Genomic DNA, 25,020 nt, shown 5'->3' with positions numbered 1-25,020 from the left:
CAAAAGAAACGAGGAAAGGAAAGATTAAAAAGAGGCTGACAAACCAATACTGGCAAAATCTTGGTAATCTGTGAATTTATACAGTGAGTATACAAGAACTCACTGTATTATTCATTCTCTCATGGATGTAAAATTTTTCATAATAAGAATTTGAAAAGTATGCATCCCTGCCTGGAAGAAACTCTATTTAAGGCTAATATCAACCAAGATGTTGACAATGGTTCTTTCTAGGGTACAACCTCATAGGAAAGCTTTTTTCTTTCTTTGGAATTTCATATTTTCCAACTTTCTATAGTGAATATGTATACTGCTTTTATAGTTCAGAAGATACTCATAATAAACGCAAGGCAGGATAGCAAAAAAGAGAAAAAGAAACAAGATTAATTAATTGACTGCAAAGTATTTTGTTGACTACTGACCTAGAGACAGCTAAGATATACATTGTAACACTTATTTATATCAACTCTTTTTTAACTGCTCTGGGACATTTTTTCAGAGTGCAAGGAGGTTGCTATTAAAATTGGTTTGAAAAATAAAGCAAACACTGTATACTGAAATTAACCTCATCTTTGCGAGTCAGAGTTCACATGGGAGACAAAACCTGGCTAAAGTCATCACTTCCTCAGTTCTGAAATCACCTGACAACCCAAGCCTATTTTCACAGTGGAGACAGCTGTTGAGAGTTCTGACAGGCCTGTGGTAACCTTTGATTACAAAGCCAGAGGCCAAGGCTTTTGCTTTGTTTCTCGAATTGGCTGGAATTAAAAATGAATCCCATTATGTTTCCCGAGCTCCTCAAAGACACAATCCATTGCTAACTGTGTTAACTGCAGCCTTGTTGTTTTGGGATTAGGGCTGCTGTCCCAGCGGACAGTTACTGATGCTGTTCTCATGGCTTGTCTTTCTCATGAGTGGAAAGAACAACTCTGGTGATCTGAAACACACTTCTAAGACATGGGCACACGAGAAGCTTGAAAATGGGTTAGGGTAATTTAATTGTTGAATCCCAAATTCAAACATTATACAAGTAACTACTATCCTCACCCAGATTGGTGAATGCACTGACTAAATCTACTCTCTAGGTGGGAATGACTACACAGTTGCAAGTTCCAAGGATACGCAGCCACCATTTTACTTCTGACAGCCATGCCCCCTCTCTGGCTTGGTTCCTCAGTTTTGTCTGATTCTTTGCGACCCCATGAACTGTATCTCCCAGGCTCCTCTATCCATGGGATTTCCCAGGCAAGAATACTGGAGTGAGTTGCCTTTTCCTTCTCCAGGGGATCTTCCTGACAGAGGGGTTAAACCCGGGTCTCCTGTATTGCAGGTGAATTCTTTACTGTCTGAGCCACCAAGGAAGCCCATAGAAGAGGCAAAAGGCTGTAAATTGGTTTTGGCAGCTCTTCTTTAATCCATAGATACTAAAAGTCTAACAGAAAAACAAAATATTATTGTTGAGAAAAATGTTTGTACATAGAGAATAAGCACCGCTTGAGATTCCTTTTTACAAACACTACCTTCTTTTTTGGGATTCCCCAGTGTCTCAGTGGGTAAAGAATCTGCCTGCAATGTAAGAAACACAGGAGACGCGGGTTCAATTCCTGGGTTGGAAAGATGCCCTGGAGAAGGGAATGGGAACCCACTGCAGTATTCTTGCCTGGAGAATCCCACGGACAAAGAAACCTACCAGGCTATAGTCCAAAGGGTTGCAAAGGGTTGGACATGACTGAGTGACTACACACACACCTTCCTTTTTATTACAGTGTCAGAGATACACTCATTTAAATTAGAGCATCCACTGTGTGTTACTATGTGCACGGCATCTATTAAATGCTATAGATACAAAAATAATAATATCTGAATCTTACCCACAAGCTTAGTGTCCATAGGAGGGTCAGACATATTAATGGATAATTAAGTATAGTCTGACCAGAGATACAGCTAAAGGATCAGGGGAACCCAGTGCACAGGAGGGACATGTGGGGGTGGGAGAGGCTTCTCAGAGGAGGTGGAAATTGACGTGGACTTTGAAGGATGCATAGGGATTTACCAAGAGAAACTGAGCAAAGGCATTATCAGGAGTGAGACCAGCAGGTTCAAAGCCTGAAAGGACAGGATGTGTTGAAACAGCCCAAGAAACTCAGTCCTAATGAAGCACAGACAGCAAAGCAGGGGAAGGCAGGCAGTGCGCTACAGGGTGCACAGGACCGACGGTGGAGGCATACACCAAGATGTCTGGGTCTCTTCTCAAGGTTACAAGGGCCCACAGAAGTCACTGAACAGAAATCACACTATAAAGTGGGGAGCAGGGTACCTAGAGTGGGGACAATCTGTTGGAAAGACAGCTATACTAGTGAGCTCCAGCAACAGACTGGCATGGAGTTGATGAGAACCAGAACTGATGTAGTGACAGTGGGAGGCAGAGGATAGCTGGACCGGAAGGATATTTACAATTAACATTTGTGACAGCTGGCAATTAATATTTGACCTCACCAAGCGCCACTGTTTGGGGAACTTTCATATGTTCTCTTAAATCCGGGATCCAGTGTGGACTGAATGCAAAGAGTGAAGCAATGTCAGGATGGAGATTGCTGGCTTGAGTTACGAGGTCGACAGTGATGCCTTTAATTAAAATATTGATTCCAGGAGAAGGTATCAGTTATGAGTAGCAGATAAATGAGGAGGGGTGGGGAAGAAGGTTTCACTGTGCACAGATTAGTTTTGAAAACTGCTTGGGATATACAAATGATGATAACCAAAAGCTGGGGTCAGGAATTTGGCAGACAGCAAACTGCAAATTTCAGATCAATTTTTAAAAAAAGGCAGAAAAATATCCCCACAGTAAGACTGAAGCAATCTACCACCTACAAAAAAAAAAAAAAAAAGCACTCAATACAATGCTTTCTAGAAACTTAAGAGGACCGTGTGATTCCTCCTCAGAAACATCTGAGCCCCATTCTAAAATATATATTCTTGAGTTAAATCTTAATGTCCCCTAATTAGAAAATGCTCTATAATTCAGGCCCACAAATAAAATATGTAAGGCAAGCAGCTTTAGTGAAAATGGAAGTGCATTAGAGAAAACAATATATAACCCCTGATTCGAGATTCTTATCAAATGCTAGGAGATCAGAGGAAGGCATTTTTGGAGCATGGATAATTGAAGCTCCTAATACACTGACTCTTAAGTTGAACTTAACTAAAGGGTAGGCTGTTTTCCAGGATCTGCAGTTATATTTAGAAAGATCTCCGAGGGGAACCCCAATGACCCTGAAATAGCACCCTGCTCTCCTAAGAGGAAAGGGTTCCTCTAGCAAAAGAAAGAGCTTCTCAACAAGTTAAAGGAAAGATTTGATTGAAAGACAGTGGCCTATTTTACAAGATTGCTTCTGTGAAGAGATTCAGACCAGATGTACTCTTTCCTTTTTGGCCCATAAGAGGAATTGGATAATGATGTATAATGGACAGAGGTCAGTCAGGTCACAGTGCTTGAGGTTTGTAAATCTTTTAAATGGGTGGGCAGAGCACTTCAAAGTCCAGGATTCATTAGAAAAGCAGATAAACATGTAGCAAACTAATTGCTAACATCAAATAAAGAATGCCTTTGTGTTAACTTGTTCGTTTAGGCTGGCTGATTTTTTTCTGGTTTCAGTTCTGTTCATAGATGACATAAAGTCATTTAAGAATTTTTATATAACTTTATTATCAGCACTAAATGAGATGACCAATACTATTGATAATAATAACAGTAAAACACAGTCCAATATATATTTTGTTGCTGGTATTGGTGGTGGTGGTGAGCACTGTTTGGAACTGGAAACTCATCAAGCTATCCAATTATAGTCTCCATCTCAAAGATGAACACAGAACTTGAATGAGATTAGGCCCTTTGCCTAATTTCACATAGGCATTAAAAGGGAGAACCAAGCTCATGCCCATCACTTACCAAAGGGAAACACCATGTTGTAGGAAGCATGGTGGGTGGTGTCTTAGAGGCTGGGGCAGAAGCCTCCTGGTGCTAACTTCAAAACTGAATTAGCAAATACCCTTGAGATTTTTCAGCTTCAAAGCTGTGTGTCTCCAGTCCCACATCTCAGAGTACCCAAATATGCCCTTGATGCCTGTACAAAGTTAAACTGTAAGCAAGCATGGATAAACAGTGTAGAATAAACCAGAAAAATGAATACCTCACAATCACTCTCTCCCAGCTGTGAAGTTGCATTCAACTGTTGAAATAAGAGAATGACCTCGGGGTTTTCTGGAAAGGAAACACAACAGGAAACAATTTCAAAACTCTGAACTGGATTAAACTGCAGTAATAAAGGGCTTCCCAGATGACTCTAGGGGTAAAGAACCTGCCTGCCAATGCAGGAGACACAAGAGACATGGGTTTGACCCCTGGGCTGGGAAGGACCCTGGAGAAGGGCATGGCAACCCAGTCTAGTATTCTTGCCTAGAGAATCCCATGAATATGCACGCAGGCTACTTATGTGTTGACTGCTCAAATCAGGCCATCTTCTCATTGTTTTCTGTCATATTCACTCTTTGGGCTTCCCTGGTGGCTCAGATGGTAAAGAATCTACCTGCAATGTGGGAGACCTGGGTTCAGTCCCTGGGTTGGGAAGATCCCCTGGAGGAGGGCATGGCTAACCCACTCCGGTATTCTTGCCTGCAGAATCTACATGGACAGAGGAGCCTGGCAGGCTGTATCATCCATGGAGTTGCAAAGAGTCAGAAATTGTCAGAGTCAGTGTCTCAAAGAGTCAGTAGTGTCGCAAAGAGACACTACTAAGCGACTAAGCACATCACAATGCAGGGTAAGATGATGATCTTTTTCATTTACTTATTAAAGTTCTGAGCAATAAAGAAAGTAACTAAAATAATTAATTTACCTCTAGTAAGGTAAAAAATAACGCTGAAACACAAAAGCTAAAACTTGCTCTGCCAATATTCACAGATCTATGTATTATCACAAATTTTATTCCAGTAGTAAAGTAAAAATGATTGCATTAATCACATGTGCTGTCAATGATTACTAATTACACCCATGCTTTATGTCTTACTCATAACTTCATTCCATCTCTTCTCACAGACTAACGGTAACTATGGGTTAACTTCGAATCACAAACATGTGTACCTTCCAGCATGCAAGGTTCTTAGAGGTTAAAACAAAAACAAAAACAAAAATGGTTTCATGCCTCAAGAAGATGACAGTGTTATCAGAATAAAGATATATTTTATCTGGAACAGACTGGAACAAAAGTCTGTCTGTGTGCTCAGTTGTGCAGTCATGTCTGACTCTTTGTGACGCCATGGACGGTAGCCTGCCAGGTTCCTCTGTCCATGAGATTTCCCAGGCAAAAATACTGGAGCGGGTTGCCATTTCCTTCTCCAGGGGACCTTCCCCAACTGCATAGAACTGTGTGATAATTGTTATAATAGATTTAGCCATACTATTTTATATCTTCATCTTGAAAAATGCCGTATTTTTGTTAGCATGGTTTCCTACGGTTAAGATAAATCTGTATCACTTACAAAGATCACTTCCTCCAAGAGGATGCGTGATTCAAGTTTGAGGAACATAATCACAAATTTAATATTCTGTTTTTGTAGATTGAGGATCTAAGAAGGTATCTTAAACTATTAGGCAGAAGTAAAAAGCATTGAGTGAAAAAGAATGACCCAATAACTAGACTGAATAGTCTTACAAAAAGTACCCATTGAGGTAAACCAATGTGATTTTTTCTCCCCTTTTTGACAGAGTTTAAAAGAGAAAAGAAAGAGCTATTTCTTAGAAAGAAATAAAATGCAAACCAATTCGAGAAAGAGCAAAGGGAAATAGTGAGCAAGGTGGTGGTCCCTCCATGGCCTGCCAGCTCAGACTATCCAGAGGTCAGCAAGACAGGAGCTCCCCAGCCCCATCCCATGTCCTAGGGCCCCTGACCATGTGAGCTAAGAGCCCCCTGGCTGGACCTGCAAGAGAAAGGTGCAGCAGAATATGAGGGAGAGTGTCTGGTTAGGAGGAAAAGGGTAAAAGATCACACTGGCAAAGGGTTTGCTTTCAACATAGAAAAGCAATGGAAATTCTCTCCTCTTTGCCCTTCTGTGGGGAATTCCCCATTCTCAAATACTAAGCAAGACAGCTCAGCAAAGCCGTGAGCTCTGGAAGGTTTCCACACCAGCCACACCATTGTTATTAAAACCACGAAGCTGCATTTCAAGCTCTAAACAACTGTAACAGAAACAGGGTTTGGGAAAAGCACCTGTTCCTAAGTAGAGCATAACTATTTTGAGTTAAATACTGATAGTTGTTGTTCAGTCGCTCATTCATGTCTGACTCTTTGCGACCCCATGGACTGCAGTACGCCAGGCTTCCCTGTCCTTCACCATCTCCAGGAGTTTACTCAAACTCACGTCCATTGAGTCGGTGATGCCATCCAACCATTTCGTCCTCTGTCATCCCCTTTTCCTCCAGCCTTCAATCTTTGCCAGCATCAGGGTCTTTTCTAATGAGTCTAACACTAATAGACCTCTATGTTATACAAAAGCAAAGAGGCTCAGTTCAGGAAACCAAGTTACCAACACATAAGATACAGAGAGACACAAGTAATAAAACCTATGTACAGGCTGAAGTGTGTAAAAGTGTGAAAGTGTCAGTTGCTCAGTCATGTTTGACGCTCTGCGACCCTATGGACTATAGCCCACCAGGCTTCTCAGTCCATGGGATTCTCCAGGCAAGAATACTGGAGTGGGTTGCCATTCCCTTCTCCAAGGGGATCTTCCTGACCCAGGGATGGAACTCGAGTATCCTGCATTGCAGGTGGATTCTTCACCATCAGCCCTAAGGGAAGTGGGCATTTGGCTTGAGGAACTGTTGTTAAGTGCTAACAGGTTACAGCTCTTTGTCCATGTCCCACATGAAGATAGGAAGCCCCACAGCCCTGAGCAGGTGCTGGGTTAAATCCTGACTTAACTACTGACCTCCCTGAAAGCAACTGAAGAGAAAAGGAAGGACAGGAATTTCTGGAAAGAATTTAATGCTAGTCATTTTCCCTCCTGATCCCCCAAGGGCTTGGAAGGCTCAATGATTTCTATCACATTCAGCACAGTCAGGTGAAAAAGAGTCCCAAAACAGGTAGCCATGTCAATTCAAATGATCCAGAGTGAGTCGATGGCATTACCGACTCAATGAACATGAACTTGAGCAAACTCCTGGAGACAGTGAAGGACTGGGAAATCTGGTGTGCTACAGTCCATGGGGTCACGAAGAGTCAGACACAACTGAGCAACGAACAACAGAGTGGCTTTACGAATACATATGTTGGTATGTAGTTTTTACTGACTGGCTTTTTCTGATTCTGTTCTAGTTTAACCACATGTTCCTGGTGGCTGAGATGGTAAAGAATCTGCCTGCAATGTGGAAGACCTGGGTTGGATCCCTGGGTCGTGAAGATCCCCTGGAGGAGGGCATGGCAATCCACTCCAGTATTCTTGCCTGCAGAATCCCACAGGCAGAGGAGCCTGGCAGGCTACAGCCCATGGGGTCGCAAACAGTCTGACATGGCTAAGCAACTAACACTTTGACATCCACTCTAGCATCTGTTGAGATATTCAAGGGGAGTTGTCATGTGCTGGCCACTATTCCAGGTGGAGTTTCAATACTGATGGAGACACACAATTCCCAGCCCTCTGGGGCTTTCTGGTGCAGGCGGGAGACAAATCAGCCTTCTGACGAAACAGTTATAATAATCACTGAGGAAAATAACAGAAGCCAGTATGGAGCCGAGTGCTGCCCTGGGGTAGGCACTACTTTAAGTAGGGAGCTGGGAAAGATCTCAGGGGGTAAAATATGCTGAGCAGAGCCCTGAAGGTGGTGGGAGGGGCTGGGTGAGGGAGTAGGAGGGGCTGGGACTGGGTGGGGGCTGGGAGGGGAAGTGGGCGTGGCTGGGTGGGAGCTGGGGGGATGGGGTTGGGCATGGTGGGGGGCTGAGGGGGCTGGGGGCTGGGCGCTGGTGGTGCAGGATAGGATAGAGGTTGGAGGGCGATCAGGGGCCAACTGTGGACATTGCCACTCCGTGGAGAGTGGTGGGAAGGCAAGTCAGAGAGGGGCTGGTCACCCTAGGCCCCGAAGTGACCACCACGATGCGAGATGAATCAGAGCATGCCCAGTGTTCCCATGGCTGCTGCACAGAAGGCCTGGGCCAGTGACTCACACACAAACATCCAGATCCAGCAGAGGAAACAGGAGGAAATTCTTTTCTAAGTCATGATACAAAGAAGAAAAATGGAGGCAGGGATATTAGCTGACACTAAGGGTGGGGAAGGAAATGGCAACCCACTCCAGTGTTCCTGCCTGGAGAATCCCAGGGACGGGGGAGCCTGGTGGGCTGCCCTCTATTGGGTTGCACAGAGTCGGACACGACTGAAGCGACTTAGCAGCAGTAGCAGCAGCAAGGGTGGGGAAGGAAGTAGTGGAGGTCTGACAGGAGAGTAGGGAGGAGGAATAAGTCCTCCAGGAGAGTGAAAGAGTAAACCGACAAGGAAGAAGGGCCCATGGAGATGAAAGCGAGACCTACTCGTACAGCAGTGTATGCTTCTTCAGCCACATTACAGCACAGGTGAAGCCACGGAGGAGGTAGAGAGATGAGTTATGCCCTGGAGAATTAGTAGGAGACGTGGACTGCAGGTGTAGGTGGAGTGCAAGAGTGGCTGGAGTTCAGGTACAAGAGCGGGGTTAAATATAAAGAGGTGGTGACCAAGAATGGAATGCAGGTAGAGAGAGTGGGTTAAACCCTTGCTACTCAAAATATGGGCTTGCCAGGTAGGGCTAGTGGTAAAGAACTCTCCTGCCAATGCAGGAGACACAAGAGACTTGGGTTGGATCCCTGGGTTGGGAAGATCCCCTGGAGGAGGGCATGGCAACCCAGTCCAGTATTCTTGCCTAGAGAATCCTATGGACAGAGGAGCCTGGTGGGCTACAGTCCATGGGGTCGCAAAGAGTCAGACACAACTGAAGCGACTTATCACGCATTCACGAGCTCAAAGTGTAGTCCCCGGCCTCGCATCGCCAACCATACCTGTGGCTTGTGTGAAATGCAGAATCTCAGACCTACTGAATTAGAATCTACATTTGAACAGGTGAGCCACGTGCACACTGAATTTGGGGAAGAACTGGCTTCCGTTTGTGCCAAGCTGGGTCAACCTCCACTTGCCCAGAAGCCACAAGCACTCTATAAAAAGTGTTACTGAACAGGTTTCTGAGCTGAGGGACTTTCCTGGGGCTCTGCTTCCCCTCTTCCACCTTAAATGGCTCATTTTGGCTTCGTGGGTTTCCATTCAGCTGCCTCCTGCCCTTGCTTGGTCCTGCCTTTCAGTCTCACAATATACAGTTGGCAGGCTTTGGATTCCATTTATGGAAGTATGGGGCCCTTGGAGCGCCTCACCCGCATTCCCACCCTGTCTGCAGCAAATGGCATCACCTCACTTCCTAAGATGGAGTTCCAGATACCCCTCCCCCTCTGCTCTCAACTAGCTTTGAGGGGCAACCAGCTACTCAGTGCCCTCGATCTGGCCTGCACAGCTCCCGGTGCCCACAAAGGTCTATTACCAGACACTAATGCAAAATACATAGTGTTGCCACTGTGGCTTCATAAAGGCTTAGCTTCTGGCTCTAATAATTACTCAGGGTTTTTATGTCTTCTTTAATCTGAGCAGACTGCCTTCACTCTTTCTAGTTAATTTTACAAAACGAGGGAAACAACAGCTGTATGTGACATAACTGAATGAAAGATGAAGTTGAGCCTAATTAATGCAGGCTTTGCTTCAATAACAGCTTTATTCCTAATAAACAGAGTGTGACATTCTCATTAACCTAGATACAAACTCCCACACTAATACTCATGAAATAATATGAAAATGCTGAATTTAGAATCTCTGCTCTCTTTCAAGACTCAAATGATTTCAGATGCTGTCATTTGTAATAGTTTTATTATGATTACTAAAAATTACCAGTTACAAGGCTTCCTATTAATATTTGCAGGCCCTGTGCTGCACATTCCATACACCCTCATCTCATGGGATCTCCTGAGAATTCCATGGAATCTGTTCTATTGTTATGCTGATTCTACAGATGGGGAAACGGAGGTTTGGAAAAGGTAAGTGACACAGCCAGTGAGTGGCGAAGCCAAGTTTCAAATGCAAGGGTACCTGACTCCAGAGGTACACCTCACGCAAATCATTTTGGATAATACACTGCTGTTGCCTAGCGCTGTGGCCAGATACAGTTTATCTGTACCTCTGCATTCCTAAGTCCATACACGTATGCATGAGTGCTAAGTCACTTCAGTCGTGTCCAGCTCTTTGTGACCCAATGGATCATAGTAGCCTGCCAGGCTCCTCTGTCCATAGGATTCTACTGTAGTGGGCTACCATGCTTTCCTCCAGGGGATCCTCCCGACCCAGGATCGAACCCACATCTCTTCTGTCTCCTGCATTGGCAAGCGGGTTCTTTACCACTAGCGCCACCTGGGAAGCCCATACATAGTCATCACTAAATATTATATTACTTGAATCAAGAAAGTATAAACCAATAAGCCAACCGTCTCTAATTCCATGATGACTAATATCTGACACAGGCATCCTTGGTGAGATGTGACCATTTTCTAGCTCTGTGATAATTCTTTCAGCTGTTTCTCGGCTAGAAGAAATCAATGAAAGGGATGAATCTGAAATCACTGTGATAAGTTGTAACAAACCTGCTCAGCACCGTGGGGACCTGAATGTAATCTCCAGTGGGTGGGTGGCTCATCAGTAACAAAATTTGTTCTGCTGTCAGGAGAGAATGTTGGCAATGGCCACTCGTTGGATCCCTTTCTCCACCAAGGCAGCCAAGACCTTGGGTGAGTCGAGCACATGTATAGAAGAAGTAGAATGGAATCTAAGCCTTCCCGTGTGAGTTAATTACCACGAGACTCCGGACAGACCAGAAGCACCCACAATTCAGAGATAACAATGTCTGGTCCTGCCTCTTTTGCTTCCCAAGGACTATGTGAGAATGACTTGATGGGCTTAAGGTCCTTAGGTAGAAAGACCTGAGGTTAATGAAACTGTGTCCACATGCTCAGCATTGAGCAACACAAAATCAGGCCAAGACACACATATACGGTAATCAGGGTTAGGCACATGGGGCTCGTAGAATATTGCTTTTCATGTTAGTGAAGCTAAAAATAAATAAAACAACAATAACAAGAAACCTTATAAAGGGACCCTCCCCTTCCCCAGCCACCATCTGAAAAACAGAAACTCTCTTTCTTTAAATAAAAATTACAGTCAGCATTTTTAGTTTCTCAGATTTTGAAAAGGTACAAACACTGTAAGAAAGATAAATATCCTAAGTGAAGTGAAGTGAAGTGAAGTGAAGTCGCTCAGTCGTGTCCGACTCTTTGTGACCCCATGGACTGTAGCCTACCATGCTCCTCCGTCCATGGGATTCTCCAGGCAAGAATACTGGAGCGGGTTGCCATTGCCTTCTCCAGGGGATCTTCCCGATGCAGGGATAGAACCCGGGTCTCCCGCATTGTAGGCAAATGCTTTAACCTCTGAGCCACCAGGGAAGCCCTATAATATCCTAAGGCCCATGCTAAATACATAACCTTTTTTATTTTAATGTTTTATATTAATATATGGATGAATATTTATCACTCCATATTTATTACTGCCTCAATATTTATTACTGTCTCTACGCATATTTCTCCAGCTGTCTTAGGCTGTCAAGTCTGATAACGCGGGGGCCAAATCGAGTTAGTTCTCTTTGTAAAGCATGTGAAATTGTCATGCATAATTAGGCACATAAAGGGTTTCTGATGAAGTTGATTATGAAGAATGAGAAGAGTGACTGCCACGGCAGGCATGTTTGCTGCCATCTTCCTGTCTTTCTGAAATGCCAGATGATCACACGCTCACAGACATGCAGAGCTTGTGGAAGCCTGGGCTGAGAGATCACGCAGAGCGAGCTGAACGCCATGTGGTCTGTGGCCTAGCAGCAGCACCGGAAGCCCGTCAGAACAGCAAACCTCAGCCCCACCCGAGACTTAGGAACTGAGAAGGTGCAATGTCACAGGATGCCCGGGCAATCTGCGTGCACATTCAAGTCTGAGAACCACAGGCTAGGGAACCATCTAGCTCAGCAGCTTCCTTCTACAGACGAGGAAAGGCTGAAAAGTCTGCAGGTGCAGATACCTAAGAGGGTCTCACACCTTCCAACCCCTCCTGTTCCTTCAGGACTCTTCCTCCTTAAATTACTCTTCTGTGTATCTACAGCTTGCTGCTGAGAACACCGGTTGTTTGTGTTTGTCACCGATTCCTTTCATCTTTGAATACTGTGAATACACTTAGAGATGCTGGAAACGGAAATCTAGAATACAGCAGAGGGCTTGCTGGTTACACACAGCCCACATCGTGATGGTGTGTGGAACTGGCCACCAGGCTTCCTGCTCAAGATCTGGATCTCACATTTGTGATACCTTTTGGGTCCATGTTTCACCTTCAACCTTTGGTCCCTACTTCACTAACTGCTCCTAAGTCCCAGCTACACGTGGCCCTGCCTTGGAGTTCTGGAGACCAACCAAGTGAATATTATTCAAACCCTCAAGGATATGCCTTCCCAGAAAAACAAAACAAAGCTAGAACCATGTGAAAACTTGTAAAAACTCTGAGTCGCTCTTGATCTGCTGGTCTGTCACTGCATCTTTTAAACCAGTTTCCTCCACATCTTCTCTGTCCAGTCGTACTTCATTCTTCCTGTTTCAGTTTGGGAGCCATTCATTTCTATTTTGTTGTTCAGTCTCTAAGTCTTGTCTGACTCTTTGTGACTCCGTGGACAGCAGCACGCCAGGCTCCTCTGTCCTCAGTCATCTCCTAGAGTTTGCTCAAATTCACGTCCATTGAGAAGGTGATGCTGTCTAACCATCTCATCCTCTGCCGCCCCCTTCTCCTTTTGCCTTCAATCCTTCCCAGCATCAGGGAAACTTTACTATGAGTTTTTCTTCAGGATTTCAGCCACAAAAGTGGTTAGTGAGGAATATTCAGTAATGTTCAAATCCCATCCCTTTTGGGCCACTATTTTCCAAAAGGTGAATAAGCACTGGCATGCACTTTCATCACTGTATGTGGCAAACATCTGTCCTGACTCACATTTGAATACCAACTGGTACCCTCTCAGTGCAGTGGCTTTTCTGGAAAAAAATTTCTCCAGGTATTAAAAAAGATTGGCTGTACTTTTCCCCACAAGTTTCAGTTTCTTTCTATGCATTTAGAAATCAGGAACAATTTGTTGGATATAAAAGAAAAGCACCGCATTGAAGAAGGCCTGTTATAAAAACACAAAAGATTAACTGAATCAAAATTCAAAGTTTGGTGCAGAAGTTTGGAAACAATGTGAGCACGGTGCTGAAAGTCAAACATTAGATTAGTGGGAGACCAGAACAGACTGACATTGTTGTGGGCAGCATTTCCTAAATAATCCTTGAGAGGGACTGCTAATCAAAGAGAGCCAGAAGTACCCAATCCTACCTTAGAAGCACTCTCCTCTCTCTCAAGGCAATATCCTTCATAAGAGAATATCATTCTGTCATCTGGGGTACAAAGCATTCCAGGAAATACTAGTACATGAAGGGGAAAAAGTACAAAGAGAAGATACTGCTGAACTGCACATCCCAGGAAGTCTGTCATGAACTGGTTGAGGCAACAGGTTTGGGGAAACCTTCACTACATTTTTGGAGATGTGCTAAATGAGTATATTAAGCATTTAGAACAGGGCCTGGGCTTTCCCAGTAGCTCAGCGGTAAAGAATTCACCTGCAATGCAGGAGCCATAGGAGACACGGGTTCGATCCTTGGGTTGGGAAGATCCCTTGAAGGAGGAAATGGCAACTCACTACAGTATTCTTGCCTGGAGAATCCCATGGACAGAGGAGCCTGGTGGCCTACAGTCTAAAGGGTCGCAAAGAATCAGACACGATTGAAGCGACTTAGCACGCACAGAACAGGGCCTAGTGTATATCTTGTGGAATATAAAATCTCTCAGCGTTGGACTTGTATTCCCAAATTCCCCAAAGCAGCAACTGAGTGAAGCTCTTGAACTGCTGCCCTTTAGATGAGGCATGTGCTCTCTGTTGGCCACAATCCTTACCACTCCCTATTGTCCCCCAGATACTGCAGCCAAGCACCAGGTGCTTTTGAACACTGCATGGCAGTGCTGTTGCTAAAGTAGAATAAAAGGAAATGCATGAGGTTTTACCCATCTCTGTACCATCTGCTGACCTTCTGAGAGGGCTTTGAGACCCTCTGGCTCACTCATTTCTGGTACCCATCTGAGTTTCTTGCCCTGCTGCTGCTGCTGCTGCTACTAAGTCGTTTCAGTCTTGTCGGACTCTGTGCCACCCCATAGACGGCAGTCCACCAGGATCCCTCGTTCCTGACATTCTCCAGGCAAGAACACTGGAGTGGGTTGCCATTTCCTTCTCCAATGCATGAGAGTGAAAAGTGAAAGTGAAGTTGCTCAGTTGTGTCCGACTCTTAGCGACCCCATGGACTGTAGCCCACCAGGCTCCTCCGTCCATGGGATTTTCCAGGCAAGAGTACTGGAGTGGGGTGCCATTGCCTTCTCTGGTTTCTTGTGCTAGCTAACGCTATTACCTGCATAAAGCTGCTACCTCTGCCAGGAACATGCTCTGCTCCTTGGCCCCCTTTTCCCATCTGCCCAGTTAGAATTCACTTTTCAAGGCTTTTGCAGTCTTTTTGACCCAGTCAGTTGGAATCTTCTGCTTTATTGTTGGTTTCCCTGGTGGCTCAGATGGTAAAGAATCTGCCTGCAGCGCGGGAGACATGGGTTCGATCCCTGGGTTGTGAAGATTCCTTGGAGAAGGAAATGGCAAGCCACTCCAGTATTCTTGCCTGGAAGATCCCATGGACAGAGGAACCTGGTGGGCTATAATCCATAAGGTTGAAAAGAGTTGGACACAACTGAACGACTAACAATTTCACTAAAATTTTAGAACTAGTTCTCTGGACTCCATTTTAGGCCAATAGCTGAATCATCTGATTTTTCCCCTCACAATTTTAAGGTCTTCTTTTGATTACAACATCCAGTTTTATGTTCTCAAACCTCTGTCTATTGGAGCCCTAATTACCCCCGTCCTACACACACATGCACACCTCAAGATGGACCTACAGTGTAAGTGTGTATGTATGTGACTGTGTGTGTTTCTGTGTGGCAAGGGGGTAACTGCTGGCATCGAGGCCAGGAGGAAGAGGGGAGGTGAAAAGGAGGAGGCATTCCTTCTTCCTCATTTGGACCTCCCGTTCCCATGAGACCTAGAAAGAAATGAAGTGGTAAAGGAGACCAGAAGAGAGGAAGAAAACAAAGTTGCTTCATTTTCTTCTGGAACTCCCTTCCCAGGCTTCCACTCTGCAACCCAGTGGGGATGTCAGTTCTATGTGACAAGGTGGGAAGGGATCAAGAGTGAGGAGGAGGAGGGGGCAAGAGACAGGGAAAGAAACATCCCCACTTTTACTCCTCACGACTTCATAACCCGCTCTCCATAGCCCCCCACATCAGAGATAAAGTCTGCAGCTGCTGAAAGAACAGGAAAGAGAGAAGATATTGGATAATAAAGGGCAGTCAGAGCTCAAGTCACCCTTCCCTGCCATCTCAAAAGTCTTTCAACCTCCTTCACTCCTCTGTTCACTTCTCAGTCCCAACTGCCTCCATGGCAACATGAATACCTCATCCCATAATTCTCTCCGCTCCTTCTCCTCCATCCCTAAGTCTACTCTAAGGAGCCACACTGGGGGCTGGAAGAGCAGCTCCTTGAAGACAGGACTCCCACCTGGTACACATGGAGAGAACCAGCCTACTTGTCTGGCCCACAGGAATCAAGCCCAGTGCATGGAACTGGGTTTATGAAATCCCTGAACTCAAGAATAGTTTTCCTTACAGGGAAGGAAAATTATTATCAATGTATTCAGCAAAACTCCTGACACACAGAACTAGAAAAAATACAGCAAGTGTCTGCTAGTTTATTTCTTTCAATGTCAGAGTCTCTGGATTCAAATTACGTACTCAGTTGCATATTATTTTTTATGTACTTGTTTCTTGAGATAGGACTTCGTAGGTGGCACTAGTGGGAAACAAAAAAAACTGCCTGCCAATGCAGGAGACATAAGAGACCCAAGTTCAATCCCTGGGTTGGGAAGATCCCCTGGAGAAGGGAATGGCAACCTACTCTAGTATTCTTGCCTGGAGAATTCCATGGGCAGAGGAGTCTGGTGGGCTACAGTCCATGGGGTCAGGAAGAGTCAGACACAACTGAATGACTAACGCTTTCATTCTTTCATTTCTTGAGATAAAGTGATAAAGTTTGAATCTGTTTAATAGAATCAACTTAAAAAGTGATTTGAATCTAGTATGAAAAATATCTTTAAAAACAAGTGTCTTGAAAAGAACTGGGGACAATAAATTCTATTATAATATGAAGGCTTTTCTTCTCTAGTCCCTAATGAAGCAGAGATAAGAACTAAGGCCTTTTCCAACAGAGCCAAAGATCTCTATAATATTTTATAAGTCACGGATGGACATTTTTCGGAAATGACAAGATATTTGGGTTTAGTGCAAAGACCAAGCCTGAAAAAACATCTAAAGCTGGAAATAGGTTTTCCAAAGAGACGTCTGAAAGCATACATTGATAAGCGTCCCAAAAGCATGCAGAGCTTTGACTTGCCATTCTTTATCCTGCCTTATTTTATCTATTTTCTAGGCTCCTGACTTATTACATTAAAAGACAGGCTGTTTCAGATGACCTTGCAGGTACAGAATAAAAAGAGCAATTGACAAAGAAGGGGAAAAAAAAATTGTACAGTGAAGAGATGTTGCTACTTATGAAAGGAAACATTGACTGTCTGGTACAGGACAGAACAAGCCTGTCTTCTGGTCCCGGCTCTGTGAGCCTCCCCTTCTATAACAGAAACACTAACAGTGGCTGACATCTTATGCCAGGCGTGTTCTATGTACCTTTCATATGACAACACCTTATGAGGGAAATACAGTTATTATCCCCATTTTACAGACGTGGAAACTGACATTTAGAGAGGTTAATTATTTGCTCGAGGTCACAGAGCTGATGGGGGCGGGGCAGGGAGGCAGACACATAGCAACAAATAGTCTGGCTCCACAGTACAAGCTCTTATCCTCTCTTATTACTCTGTTCCACACCCTTTCACTCACTCCATCACCTTCCTTCTCTCCTGCAAATGCTCCAGTTTCTCCCACAGTGGCATTATGAGTTAAGAAGTCACTGATGTCTGGGTCTGGTGAAAACCAAGCTGCATCTCAGCCTTCTCAGACCTTCCCTGCAAATAAAGATAACAGGGATTGGCAGCGAGATGGGCGTAGAGCCCACAGCTTGCATCCCAAGCAGCTTTCCATTCCCGCAATCCCCCACCCACCCCCATCTTCTATCAGCACTAGTCACATGCCCAGCTTGAAAGCTTATCATCTTCCTGGAACTTTCCATCATCCCTCAATCCTAACACAATGGCTACAAACAAGCAGCCTCTTGTCATTTACAGTTTGGACAGGAAGAAAAAAAACACTTCTAAGCATAATACAGTAGTGAATTACTTAGGAGTTCCACATGGAATATTATTAGCTCCTTCTGAATGTCTGTTCTGTAACAACAAGGTGCTAAGTACTACAAAGTACATCAATATGAATAACTGATTAACCTTTCCCTTGTGGTAAATTCCCCTTCTGTGCAACTCTCTACTTCCATTTCCTAACAGATCAACTACTTCAGATTGTGTATCTAAGAACTGCGCTTCCCTGGTGGCTCAGTGGTAAAGAATCTGCTTGCCAATGCAGGAGACCTGGGTTCAAACCCTGGGTGGGGAAGACCCTCTGGAGAAGAAAATGGCAGCCCACTCCAGTGTGCTTGCCTGGGAAATCCCATGGTCAGAGGAACCTGGTGGGCTACAGTCCAAGGGATCACAAGAGTCAGACATGACTTAGTGACTAAACAACAACAACAAATCTGAGAATCAGTAGAGACATTCAGAATTGGGCTTCTTTGTAGAGAGATGGGACCTCTGAGTCGTAAAATTGAAAACACCTTGAATACTTTGTTAGAAAGCCAGATGCAGAAGAAATTCGTGTGTGGATGCAGAAGAAATGTGTGTGTGCTAAGTCACTTGAGTTGTGTCTGACTTTTTGTAACCCCATGGACTGTAGCCCGCCAGGCTCCTCTGTCCATGGGATTCTCCAGGCAGCAATACTGGAGTGGGTTGTCATTCCTTTCTCCAGCGGATCTTCCCAACCCAGGGATCGAACCCACATCTCTTACATTTCCTGCACTGGCAGGCAGATGCTTTACCAACTGTGCCACCTGGGAATCCCACAGAAGAAATATTACTACTTATTACATATATTAAGTGTCATGAAATTAATTCAACTGATGAGTACCTCATTGAAACTCTGACAGAACTACCAGAAAGTCTTTAGCAAGAAATATTAAAGTAACCATAGCAATGAAGTAATTGCACAATACTCTTTATTACTAACTTAAGAAATGCCAAAGAAGACACTTTATTTTGTGTATGCCTATTTTATTTCAGTGACTATCTTTCCCTAGTTGGACTAATGATTTCAACTCCTCCAATTCTATGGGAGTCTTAAGTATGACAACTATAAATTCTCTAATAATGGAGGTTTTTAGAAATATAACTTTAAATAGTTTATAATTAGGGATGATACATCTAGACAAATTGCTAATATAAAAGGTAGAACATTAAAGCCATGAGAAAGAAATGTGACTTGTGTGCTAAAAAAAAAAAAAAAAAAAAAAAAAGGCAGCAATAGATTCTTAGTGAAGAGACGAGCAAGGCTGCAAAAACTTGGAAGACAGAAGCCCCTGTGGGCAGGTGAGGAAGAGAAGGAGACAATGGTGTCAGCAGTAGTCACAGCTTTGCCCTGTCATGAAGGGTGAGTCATAAATTCAAGTGCTGACCAGGGTCAGGCAAGATCAGATACCATATATTACCATATATGAGTGAAGTGTGTCAGAACACAAAGCCGTCTCAGATTTGGTAGAAAGGAAGGTGAACAATGTTGCCTTCCTTTATTCTAAGGAAAACAAGTGTCATGCCATGATAAAAAGGCAGCTGATGGCTGGCTGCATTATCTGGGAGGCAATAAGGAATGGTAAGGACTGTGGCAAACATGCCTCGTGTAAATGGGCAACCACGAAGCACATGTATTAACATCTAACTCCTTTGGGGAACTTGGGAATGTGAATGCAGTGTTGGCGAATGTTTTCCTTTTTTTCCTCCTTTAAGAGAAGCTGGAAACATGGATTTTCACATGATATGTCACTATGTTTAAATACATGCTACTACTACTATGATTTGAAAAATAATACTCTACCTTCCATCACTAAGCAGGCCCACAAAACAAGGCTTGAGGATCAGATTTGAGGGTCATCTGATATATAGCTTCTGCTGAGGTAGGAGCAGGATGGAATTTGGATAGCAAAGGCCTGGAATTTCAATCTCAGATGTACTACTGCAGGGCCTAGGAAAAATGCTTAAACTTTCTAAAGTCAGTGCCATGCACCACAAAGATGTTTAGAGGTGAAATGAGCAGCTAGCGTGAATAGGTAGAAGAGTGTAGTCATTGAGAGAGAATGCATGTTTCTGAACCAGTTCAGACTTGGCCTCACTGCTCATCAGGACAGTATTTCACCTCTCTGTGTCAGAGTGTCCTTGTTTTTAAAACGCTATTGATGTTACACAGTGTTGGGGTTCAACAAGTATTAACAATTTTTGGACACATATGATCAATATAACAGAATCCCTTGCTTTCCTTCCCAACCCCCACCAAAGAATAACTATACTTTAAGAGGCAATTTCATTGTAATAACTTTCTGAATTTGGATATGGAAAGTTCTGTATAGTATGATACTGACCCAACTTTTCAAACTGAAATGATCTACAGAACATTTTAAAAGCTCTTCACTCAAAAAAAATTTTTTTTATTTATTTATGCCTGTGTCAGCTCTTGGTTTTTCCAGTGGTCACAGGTGGATGTGAGAGTTGAACTATAAAGAAAGCTGAGTACCGAAGAATTGATGCTTTTGAACTGTGGAGTTGGAGAAGACTCTTGAGAGACCCGTGGATTGCAAGGAGACCAAACCAGTCAATCCTAAAGGAAATCAGCCCTGAATAATCATTGGAAGGACTGACGCTGAAGCTGAAACTCCAATACTTTGGCCACCTGATGCAAAGAACTGACTCATTGCAAAAGACCCTGATGCTGGGAAAGATTGAGGGCAGGAGGAGAAGGGGACGACAGAGGATGAGATAGTTGGATGGCATCACTGACTCAATGGATATGAGTCTGAGCAAGCTCCAGGAGTTGGTGATGGACAGGGAGGCCTGGCGTGCTGCAGCCCATGGGGTCGCAAAGAGTCAGACACGACTGAACTGTGTCGGGTCTTATTGCCCAATGTGGGCTCTATAATTAAGGTGAGCAGAGTTCAGAGCACGCGGGCTTAGTTGCCCTGTGGCCATGTGGGATCCTGGTTCCCTGACCAGGGATGGAACCCTTGTCCCCTGCATGGGAAGGCAGATTTTTTTTTTTCAATTGAAGGATAATCACTTTACAATATTGCTTTGGTTTCTGCCATACATCATCATGAATCATCAATAGGTATACATATGTTCCCTCCCTCTGGAACCTTCCTCCCATGTCCCACCCTTTCCCACCCTTCTAAGTTGTTACAGAGCCCTGGTCTGAGTTCCCTGAGTCACACAGGAAATTTCCATTAGCTATCTATTTTATATATGGTAGTGTATATGCTTCCATGCTACGCTCTCCATGCTTCTCACCCTCTCCTTCCTCCTCCTGCCCACGTCCATAATCAGTTCTCTATGTCTGCGTCTTCATTGCTGGGAAGGCAGATGCTTAACCACTGAACCATGAGAAAAGTCCCTTGACTTAATTTTTTTAATTCCGTTTTTGTTTTCAGATGCTTGTAGATTCATATGCAGTTGCTTGTAACACAGGGAGATCTCATGTGTCCACTGCTCAGTTTCTCCCAATGTAATTTCTGGAAACACTACAGTACAACATTACAACCAGGAAATTGACAACTATGCAGGGAAGATACAAGACATTTTCATCACCACCAGGATTATACAGGTTGCCCTTCTACAGCCACACCCACTTCCCTTCTGCCCCTAGCACATCCTTAACCCCTGTAAACCACAAATCTGGTCTCTATTTCTATCATTTTGTCATTTTAAAGAACATTATGTAAATAGTACCATACTGTATGTTACCATTTTTGATTGACCCTATTCACTCAGCACAATTCCCTGGAGATTCATTCAATTTGCTTCATTTATCAGTAACTGGCTCCTTTTTATTGCTGATGTGTGTGTGTGTGTGTATATATATATATATATATATATATATGTATTCCATGGTATGGATATACCACATTTGTTTAACCATTCATCTGTTGAAGGACATATGAGCCAGGTTTGGCTGTTAAAAATACAGCTACTACAAATATCTGAGTAAAGATTTTTGTGAGAGCATACTTACTGACTTCTCTCGGATAAATGTCCATGTTTAAGTTTTTTAAGAAACTCATTTCCAGAGTGGCTACAACATTTTATATTTCTACAACAATGTGAATGATCTAGTTTTTCCCTATCCTCACCAGCATTTGGTGTTGTCACTATTTTATATTTTAGTCATTCTGGGAAGTGTGTAGAGCCATTTTGATCTTGTTTTAATTTGCAGTTTCCTAATGGCTAATGATGTTGAACATCTTTTCATGTGTTTATTTGCCATCTGTGTATCCTCTTCAGTGAAATGTCTATTTCCTAATTGCCTTGTTTGTTTCTTTTTATTGTTGACTTTTACTAGTCCTTTGTTAGACACATGGTTTGCAAATATTTTTTCCCACTCTGTACCTCGCCTTTTCATCCTCTTAGCAGTCTTCTGCAGAGCAAAGTTTTAAATTTTGGTTACATCCAATTTATCAAATTTTCCTTTTGGTGTTGAGTCTAAAAACTTTTTACCTAGTTATACCTTAAAGATTTGTTTTTATATTTTTTCCCAAGAGATTTATAGCTTTGTGTTTTACATTTAAGACCATGATCCATTTTGAATTAATTTTTGCAGAAGATGTGAGGGAGGTTAAAGTTCATTTGTTTTTTACATATGGATGCCCAACTGTTCCAAGGCTATTTATCGAAAAGGCTAACTTTCCTTCACTTCATTGCTTTTGCATCTTTGTCAAAACCCAGAATCCCTTCATGTTGTTTATAAGCCATACAGTCTCCAGTATTCTGCTAGACCAGCTCAAAGGAACCAAGGCAGTAGTTAAGAATATCTCAACTTTATAAAATCATAGATCTGGAAGTCAGAAGACCCACTGCATTTCCCCTGGTGGTGGTAAGGGTCAGAATCGCTTTTCTCACTTTTTCCAGCTTCTAGCTGCTGCTAAGTCACTTCAGTCGTGTCCGACTCTGTGCGACCCCATAGACGGAAGCCCACCAGGCTCCCCTGTCCCTGGGATTCTCCAGGCAACAACACTGGAGTGGGTTGCCATTTCCTTCTCCAATGTGTGAAAGTGAAAAGTGAAAGTGAAGTTGCTCAGTCGTGTCCGACTCTTAGCGACCCCATGGACTGCAGCCTACCAGGCTCCTCCGTCCATGGGATTTTCCAGGCAAGAGTACTGGAGTGGGGTGCCATTGCCTTCTCCGTCCAGACTCTAGAGGCTGTCTTAAATCTAGTCTTGTGACCTTGCATCGTATCACCTTTTCTTCTGCTTCCATCCTTACATCTCTTTGCCTGGCCCTCCTATTTCACTCTTGTAAGAACTCTTGTGAATACATTGGGTGCACCCAGATAATCCAGGAGAGTCTCTCCATCTAACAATCCATAATTGACCTTTGTGAAATCCCGTGACCATGTAAAGTAACTGATTTAAGAGGCCCTTGGAATTATGATGTGGATATCTTAAGGGGACCATTATTCACTGTGTTGGTCACTCAGTTGTGTCTGACTCTGTGATCCCATGGCCTGTGGCCCACCAGGATCCTCTCTCCATTGGGTTTTTCCAGACAAGAATACTGGAATGGGTTGCCATTCCCTTCTCCAGGGGATCTTCCTGACCCAGGGATTCAACCTGGGTGTCCTGCATTGTAGGCAGATTTTTTGCCATCTGAGCCACCAGGGAAATCCCTATCTTAAGAGGACCATTATTCAGCTTACCACACTTAGCTTCCTGTAACTGAACATTTTTATCTTTTGCCAAATTTGCAAGTTTGCAGCCCTTATTTCTGCCAGTACTTTTTCAGCCCTTCTCTCTTCTTCATCTTCTCCTGGGACTCCAATGCTACAAACATTAGATCTGTAGTCACAGTCCCACAGGTCCTCAGGGCTCTGTTTTTATGTTTTCTTTAGTCTGTTTCTCTGCTAAGATTTGGGCAATTTGCATTGTTCTATTGTCCAAGGAACCCACTCCTTCCTCTGTCCCCTCCATTTTGCTGTTCATCCCATCCACTGAGATTTTTGTTTCAGTTCTATTTTTCCAGCCTAAAATATCCACTAAGCTCAAAATTATATGTCCTATTTATTTGCTGAAACTTCCTGTTCACTGTTCAGAACTGCTCAGTGAAGCATGTGGATGATGGCTGCTTTAAATCCTTTTTCAGATAATTCTACCTTCTATGTCATCTAGCTCAGTGTTGGCCTCTATTGAATGCCCTTTTCTCACTCAGTTTGAGATCTTCCTGGCTCTTGGAAGAACATGTGATTTTTTCATTGAAATCTGGACATGTGGGACATTATGTTATGAGACTCTGGATCTTATTTAAGCCTTGTGTTTTAGCTGTTTTCCTCTGACACCACTCCGGCAAAGGAAAAGGAAAGGCTGTGACATTATTGCCACATGAGACAGAATGAGGTTCCCCACTACACCTCCACTGACATCTGAGAGAGCGGCTCCCCTCTGCCGCTGGGCAGGGGGGTTCTGGCCCCCACCTATGTCTTCCTGGCTGGGAGGGGCAGTGTTACTGTTTCCTATGTGGTCTCTACCGACACCACCCCGGTGGTTGGGAGGTGCGCAACTCGACTCCTCGTGTGGTTGCCACTTGCACAGGGGTGGAGGTGGCAGGTTTTGGTACCACCCAGTAGAAATCAAAGTCTTGGCTCCCTACTGCTCAGCTTTCTGTTACCACCACCCAGTGAGGGAGGGGTCTGGGGTGCCTCCTTAGAGCCTGGCAAGGGTGGAAGTCCCAGCCTCCCAGTCCGCCTTTGCTGGCAGGGTGGGGCCGTAGTTTTTTTCTGTGATGTTTGGATGGAGGACAGCAATTATTGAAAAGTTTTCTGTGCCTTTTCTGATCCTTTGGCTAAAAAGGACAGGCTTTCGTTGTCACCGCTGTTTTGTCTGCTCCTGTTAGTGTTTCCTGACTGCTGGCTTCTCCGACTCTAAATTTGATTGTTGTTCAGTCACTCAGTCGTGTCCCATTCTTTGCGACCCCATGGACAGCAGCACACCAGGCTTCCCTGTCCTTCACTGTCTGCTGGAGTTTGCTCAAACTCATCTCCATTGAGTTGATGATGCTGTTCCACCACCTCATTCTCTGTTGTCCTCTTCTCCTCATGTCCTCAATCTTTCCCAGCATCTAAATTCGATATATGTTGCCAAATATATGAGGCAAAAAGAAAACCCATGTAACAAATCGTCACGTCACTCCTTGGGTCTTAAGGTCCATAGATGATCTACCTTCTTTTCTCCACCTTTCAGCCTTATTATATGTGTTTTACAGAGTATCTAGGGGTTTCACTTGTACTTTGTCAGAATAACAGGGAAAAGTATGGCTAGCCCACCTTTTCAGAAGCATAAGTAGTCCTTCCTTTCATTTTGAGGTTAAAATTAGAAAACTCATCAAG

The 25,020-nt window shown here is 43.9% G+C and overlaps 1 protein-coding gene across 2 annotated transcripts in view; it reads right to left on the bottom strand.

Annotated features, from left to right (window-relative positions):
- PAG1 (phosphoprotein membrane anchor with glycosphingolipid microdomains 1) overlaps positions 1-25,020 on the bottom strand; it is a 159,935-nt gene that overhangs the window by 103,990 nt on the left and 30,925 nt on the right. Inside the window, exon 2 of one of the 2 annotated variants that reach the window (XM_070382206.1) lies at positions 4,188-4,258. The exons of the other annotated variant lie outside the window; for it this stretch is intronic. The gene's annotated coding sequence lies outside the window, so the exon portion shown is untranslated. The remainder of the gene's footprint in view (positions 1-4,187; positions 4,259-25,020) is intronic. 2 annotated transcript variants of the gene reach the window in all.

The sequence above is a fragment of the Bos mutus genome, chromosome 14 (genome assembly GCF_027580195.1).
Source record: "Bos mutus isolate GX-2022 chromosome 14, NWIPB_WYAK_1.1, whole genome shotgun sequence".
In the NCBI taxonomy this organism is placed as follows: Eukaryota; Metazoa; Chordata; class Mammalia; order Artiodactyla; family Bovidae; genus Bos; species Bos mutus.
This window is presented reverse-complemented; position numbering and strand designations above follow the sequence as displayed.